Source organism: Thalassophryne amazonica, unplaced genomic scaffold (genome assembly GCF_902500255.1).
Source record: "Thalassophryne amazonica unplaced genomic scaffold, fThaAma1.1, whole genome shotgun sequence".
NCBI classification, from domain to species: Eukaryota; Metazoa; Chordata; class Actinopteri; order Batrachoidiformes; family Batrachoididae; genus Thalassophryne; species Thalassophryne amazonica.
This window is the reverse complement of record NW_022986233.1, coordinates 1,426,108-1,433,314: the sequence shown is the minus strand read 5'-3', so window position 1 is coordinate 1,433,314 and position 7,207 is coordinate 1,426,108. Positions and strand designations below refer to the sequence as shown.

Sequence of the window (7,207 nt, the reverse complement as noted above, 5' to 3'; positions counted from 1 at the left end):
TGCAAGCCATACTCCCTGATGATCCTCATTCCACTGCCCCTGAAAGGCAAACCCCCTCATATTCTCTAACGTACCCTCCCCGAAACTCGGATGCTGAGTGAATGCGGGGGACTCGGACTGATTTAACGGCTCTGAAAACGGACAAGGACTCTGGTTCTTGGATTTGGATTATGGACTGGTTTCAGAAATGAGTGTACAAAAAGTGGATTGGTATATGTCAATAACAAAGGTCTGATAAATGTCTATCCTTACCATCATTTGTGTAACACAGGTAAAGCTAATGCACACACATAGTTAACACATTGGTTGATTTATAAAAGGGGACCCTTACACGGCGTATCCGGAAAGTTAGTGGTAAAGAGGCATCATAGGGACCCCTTTCGTTATTTAGTGCATGCCTCAAAAGACATGCGTTGCTTAGGTTTGGCGTCCTGCTGAATGGGCATTGAAAACAAGCTGGAAAAAAAAAAAAAACAAAGTGGAAAATGTTAAGAAATGGCCTGTAATGATAACCCATTATATGATTAGGTAAGACAGATGACTCAAGAACGGACATGAAGGGTAACAATTCATTATGTTTTTCATTAGGCTAGACTTCGTTGTGTTAACCCTAGAACAGTTCCTTAGCTGGCTGAATAAATAGTGATAAGGCAGCCCTTGCTTGATATGCCTGAATAATAGACGTGTGAGCTTTGATAAGAAAATAATAATTAGAACCAAGTATAAAGGGTTGGAGCCTCTGGTTGAGTAAGACAATAGATGCCAGAAGATGATTTGTTACACAAAATGCCAATGTAATGTCTGTGTTTTGCTATGACTAAAAGCTTGTTGTAGGCTGGCTTATGTAACCATTTTAAGTGCCTTGGCTTATACCCAACTCGATGTTTGAGTGTCACCTTGCTTTGATATGTAATCCAGCTGATAACTGACCACTTTGTGCCTTAGTATGTAGGAATACCAGCATTTATGTTCACCAGTACTTGAATGTATTTACTGTATTAGTATCAATTGTACCCTTTAGATATCTGCACCAGCTTAATCAGTAATTAGAGGGGTGTTATTTTCACAGATGATGACCTGTCACGAAACAGCACAGGGGTATATTTGGTGAGATGGGACTCTGTCGAGTCCCAGAGGAGGGACTGTAGAGACGGGTTTTTGAACTATCAAGTGTGCTCCATCTGAACTGTTAAAGTGGATTCCATTTGAGCTATCAAGTGCCGTCATTAGTCTCTCAGACTGTGCCCTCATTAGTCTATTTGACAGTTAAGTACCTTCCCACCTGATAGCTGAGCTGGCTGGCACCAAACAAATGCATTAAAATCATGACTCTAGTCTGGTTGGTGTCAAGAATGTGTTAATGACAATGAAACAGCAATGAACCCTCATGCCAGGTGGTGCCAGCCAATAGAAAGCAATGTTTTTTAAAAACAGTTATTAATCTGTCTGAAACATAATGGTGGAAACTGTCATATAGGAATAATTAGACAGGGAGGAGAAAGACCGTGGCTCATGGCAAGCAGTAAACAGAGCGGAGAGGAAGGAAAATTCACACAGTCTCTTCCACTGCGGTGCGGCGCAATCCACACCGACGTTGCTGCTACTTTGATTAGCGCAGAATGGAATGTTGCTTTCGGCCCCAAAATACATGACACCACATGCGCGCGTATGTGTGGCTAAATTTTCCAAATGACGGAAATCCATTGTGGTGATGGAAAACTTTAACCCATGTGTTAAGCCCAATTTGCAGATTTTTTTTTTTTTTTTTTTTTACATGGTTTAAGTATTTTTGTGTTGTTTTCCTTCTCATTTTCTTGTGCTCATTTGTAGTATTTTGTTCAATTCCCAAGTATTCGTATGTGGAGTCTACAGCCAGATCTTCAATGTAGCTCCCTTCATTCAACTGTACGTTTTCTGTTTTTGTCTTTTTACCTTTTTTGATTGTTAATTTAGAACATTTATCCAGTCCAAATTCCATACCAACGTCTTTGGAGAACTTATGAACTGCTTCCACGAGCCGACTGAGTCCCTGCTGTGAGTCAGTAAGGATTTTGAAGTCATCCATGTACAGCAGATGGTTCACAGTTTTTGGATTTTTTTTTTTCCTGGTGGTGTTCCACTTGTTCATTTGTGCCCCTCAGGAAAGATCTTATTTCCTCATTGATGTTGTAGAGTTCTAAGCGCTTCATGATCCAGGAGTGTGGCACGCTGTGTTTCCTTGGTCTTTGGTAGTAGGCTTGTGTTCCCAGTCGTTAGCCAATCTGGTGTGCCCTCTTCTCCGTTCAACATTTTTATGAAAGCCACAGCATAGTGGTGGTGCAATGCTGTCAGTCTTTTCAGCCAAAAATTTGGAATTTTGTCAATGCCAGCTGCCTTCAAGTGACTGTATTCAAAAATTTTCTTTCTTATCCCTTCTTCAGTTATTCCACTGCTGGCATTTTCTGTTTGTCTATGTTCTTCTCTTTTATTACTTCAATCCACTCGGCATCCTGGTGTTGTTTTGGGTCTTCAAATCGTGGTCTCCAGAATCTTTCAACTTCTTCTCTCGGGTGGCTGTTGCAATTCTATTGTGTCCTTTGCTATATTTTTGTCTTTTTTTTCATTTGCCTTGAATTTCCTTCTACAAGAGTGCAGTGGGCCCCAGACCCGGGGTCTAAAGCTGCACCCTTAACATTACTGACTTTGTATCCGAGGGGCTCTCTTCGAGATGGTGACCTTTCCTCTCCTCGAATACTGCCTTTGATCTCCTGCCCCACTTCTCAAGTTTGAGTAAGCGAAACACAGAGATCTTTTTCTTCTCCCCAATGGACCAATTTCGCTGGATTCTTTTAGCCCTTTGATGGTGTTGTTGCTGGGGTCCAGGATCAGAACTATCTGGTGGATGACAATGCTGATCTGGTGGATGACCCAGTGCTGCTACAGTAGAGATGTCTCCCCACAGCACTGGGAGAAGTTGCACCATTTTCTTCATACGCCCTGGTGCCTAGGCGCTTTGTGGAGGTTTTATGAGTTACCATGTGTTTGTTCAGGTTACTTTTTTGTCCAAATCTTTGACCACATTCAGAACAGACAAATGATTTTTGTCCCGTATGAGTTATCATGTGTCGGTTCAGGTAGCTCTTTCGTCCAAAACACTGACCACATTCAGAACATACAAATGGTTTTTGTCCTCCATGAGTTATCATGTGTGTATTCAGGTAGCTCCTTAGTCCAAATGTTTGACCACATTCAGAACAGACAAATGGTTTTTCTCCTGTATGAGTTAGCATGTGTGTGTTTAGGTGGCTCTTTCGTCCAAATGTTTGACCACATTCAGAACAGTCAAATGGTTTTTCTCCTGTATGAATTATCATGTGTCTGTTTAGGTGGCTCTTTCTTCCAAATCTTTGACCACATTCAGAACATTCAAATGGTTTTTCTCCTGTATGAATTATCATGTGCATTTTCAGGTTGCTCTTTTTCCCAAATCTTCGACCACATTCAGAACAGACAAATTGTTTTTGTCTTTCATCGATATCATTCCAGTTGTGGTAGGAGCAACAGGCCTGATGAAGAAGAACCTGAAGAAATACCTTGAGGCAATCCCCGGTCACCCAAGTGCACATGAGGTGCAGTTGTCTGCGATTAAGGGAACGATCACCATCTTGAAGAGAGCCCTTGGATACAATGCCAGATCTGGTTAAGATAACTATAGAACCTAGGATGCAACTTTAGACCCCAGGTTTGGGACCCATTGCATTCTACTTGTCCTGTATGATTCATCATGTGGTTTTTCAGGTTGCCCTTTAGTCCAAATCTTAGACCACATTCAGAACAGACAAACTGCTTTTGTCCTGTATGATTTATCATGTGGTTGGTCAGGTAGCTCTTTCGTCCAAATCTTCGACCACATTCAGAACAGACAAACTGCTTTTGTCTTTTGTTTTTTCATTTATCTTTGATGTTTTTTTAGTAGAATGCAATGGGTCCCAAACCTGGGGTCTAAAGTTGCATCCTAGGTTCTATAGTTATCTTAACCAGATCTGGCATTGTATCCAAGGGCTCTCTTCAAGATGGTGATCGTTCCCTTAATCGCAGACAACTGCACCTCATGTGCACTTGGGTGACCGGGGATTGCCTCAAGGTATTTCTTCAGGTTCTTCTTCATCAGGCCTGTTGCTCCTACCACAACTGGAATGATATCGATGTCTTTCAATGACCATGTTGTTCTTAGGTCATTTTTTAGGTCTTGGTATTTTGAGATCTTTCCCCTTTCAGCTCGATTCAGGCCGTAGTCATTGGGGACTGTCACATCAATGATTTTGGCTGTTTTCTCTTGCTTGTTCCAGATGACAATATCAGGTTTGATTGCACCTCCTTCTATGTGTCTTCCTGCTGGGATCTCTTTGTCGTAGAAGATCGTTATTTTTCCATTGGATGAGACTGGTGTTGGCTCGTGCTCCCAGACATGTTCTTTGACTTCCAACTCCAGTTCCTTGCAGATCTTCCAGTGGAGATATTGACAGATCTTGTTATGTCTGGATGTATAATGCCCATCTGCCATGAGGATCTGGCATGCTGATGTTAGATGGTTTACACTCTCAACAGCTGTATGACAGAATCGGCATTTATCATTTTGTGAGATCCCTGCCATTTTTTTGAAGCCATTAGTTAGAAGTCCCTGATCTTGTGCTCCAATCAGAATTCTTTCTCCATCAAAACCAAGTTTTCCATTTTTTAGCCACTGCATTGATCCAACTTTGTCGATGTATTCCTTTTCGAGTTCTTCTTGGAAACGTCCGGCTCTTTTGTGTTGTTTCCATCTTTCCACTCGATGTTTTCCTTCTTTTTTGCAGTATTGTTCTCTGGTCTGTCTTGCAAGTTTTGTTGCAGGCGTGAGACTGTTGCTTTTTCTCTCTTGTAGAAGTTCTCCGCCAAAGTTTTTTGCCAGTTTAGTGATTGAGGTCCGTTCACTTATGGCCTCGTGGTGTTGTGTGACCGTTTTTATGATTTCTTCTTCAGAGCTCTTTAAGTACTGGCCAATACTTATTATCGATGCTCTGTAGGCCTGGTTGATTTCAGTAAGACCCATACCTCCTTCTCTGCGAGGTCCTGTATGAATGATCATGTGTGTTTTCAGGTTGCCCTTTAGTCCAAATCTTCGACCACATTCAGAACAGCCAAATTGTTTTTGTCCTGTCTGAATTGTCATGTCTTTGTTCAAAGGGCCCTTCTCTTTTTGTCTTTTACTCCAATCAGAACAGCTAAATGCTTTTCTTCTTGCTTGCTTTTCCTTCTGTTGCTCTGAGTTGTTCATCTGACCAGGTGCTTTTCCATATTTAGAGCCTTTAAATTGTTTCTCATCAGTGTTGCCTGAATGAACAACATTGGTATGTTTCCGACAGTTAAAACATGACTGAAGTTCTCTGGTCTGTTTCCAGTCATAACTGTCATCAGTGTCAGTTCCAGAAGTGTCTGAACTCCTGCCACTGGTATCTGGTTGTAAATGACTGTTTGGACCTGAGTTGCTGGCTGGTTGTGGTCCTCCACTGTCCTCTCCATCAGCTTCTGCTGTCAGTGTTCTGTGTACAGATGAGCTGCTGGCTACAGGCTCAGCCTCTGTGCTCTCATCACTTGGGCTTTGATGAAGCTGTGATGACTCTGGTTTTTCATCATCATTTTCACTCTTCACAGGGACGGCAGTGAAACCAAACTTGGTGAGATCTGCCTCCTCCAGCTGCTGACCTATCCACAGCTTCTCTTCTTCTTTAAGGTCCTGGTGTTCAGGGGGAGTTTCTTCTTTAATCACCAACAAAAGCTGCATGTCTGTAAAGAAACAATTAAAATAACAGTAAATGTTAAAATGGCACTCACTGAAATAAAGCAGCAGAGTGGTAACTTTAACCTGGTGACATTAAGTTTTTGCACGAATGGATCTGCTAGAGTGGAAATGTACATCAAGACGACATAAGAGTATGGGATGGCTGCAGATGGTACTGAATACTGCTGCTCAGGTTTTGATGAAAACCAGGAGGTCGCTGCCAGTAGAGCAGCACACCAGACCCTCTACAGACTCCCTGCGGGTGAACCCACACGGAGATAGGGGGGCAAAGCTCTCGATTTACCGATCGATCTATGTTCCGATCTTCACCTATGGTCATGAGATTTGGCTCATGACTGAAAGAACGAGATTGCGGGTACAAGCGGCCAAGATGGGTTTCCTCTGCAGGGTGGCTGGGCACTCCCTTAGAGATAGGGTGAGGAGCTCGGTCACTCGGGAGGAGCTCGGAGTCGAGCCGCTGCTCCTCCACGTCGAAAGGAGTCAGTTGAGGTGGCTTGGGCATCTTTTCTGGATGCCCCCTGGACGCTGGAGGGGTGTTCCGGGCGCGTCCCACTGGGAGGAGGCCCCGGGGAAGACCCAGGACACGCTGGAGGGACTACATCTCTCGGCTGGCTTGGGAACGCCTTGGGGTTCCCACGGAGGAGCTGGGGGAGGTGTGTGGATCGGGAGGTCTGGGCGGCTTTGCTTGAGCTGCTGCCCCCGTGACCCGACTATGGATAAAGCGGAAGAAAATGGATGGATGGTTTCTTTGGGCTGAGCACAACCGAGTCCAACAACGGTACACCTGGCCTCAAGGTGCTCTCCTGTGAGCCCCCCCAGGCTTGGCACCAGGAGGAATATCCCATATCTCCCATATCTGGGTGAGGTGACTCCATCCATTATTGTGTCAATCATAAAGGGTCATAAAGATTGCTCCTTTGTTTGTCTCCTCACCTGGGACCAATTTGCCAAGGGTGGCCCTACCAGGAGCAAAAGCTCCGGAAAACACAGCGACCAGGATCGCTGGAGCACACAATACCCTCCACCACAAAAAGGCGGTGATCCGGTATAATTGTGACATGGCTATCTTAAAATATACTTTCATTCATTCATTTTCAGCCACTTATCTGGGTCCAGGCCATAGTGACAGCAGAGCAAGCAACTCATCCCACACTTCATCCTAAGGCGTCCCCAAGGTTGTTGGGAAATACAATCTATTCAGCATGTCCTGGGTCTTCCCCGGGGTGGTCTCCCGCTTGAACATGCCTGAAGACCCCTGCAATGCAATACTGAAGAGGGGAATGTCATTTCCGCCAGTTGTATCCACAATCTTATTCTTTCAGGGAGATCATTCCACAGGACCAGGGCATGACAGGAAAAGGCTGTATGTCCCACAGACTTTTTATT

The 7,207-nt window shown here is 44.0% G+C and overlaps 1 long non-coding RNA gene across 2 annotated transcripts; it reads left to right on the top strand.

Moving 5' to 3' along the window:
- The first annotated feature begins 2,823 nt into the window (after positions 1-2,823).
- On the top strand, positions 2,824-5,146 carry LOC117505641. 2 transcript variants are annotated; one of them, XR_004559195.1, is made up of 3 exons: positions 2,824-3,113; positions 3,778-3,914; positions 5,089-5,146. It is a non-coding gene; the product is annotated as an uncharacterized LOC117505641 (long non-coding RNA). The 2 variants fall into 2 exon arrangements; XR_004559196.1 differs by lacking the exon at positions 2,824-3,113 and adding an exon at positions 3,381-3,449.
- Positions 5,147-7,207: the final 2,061 nt, after the last annotated feature.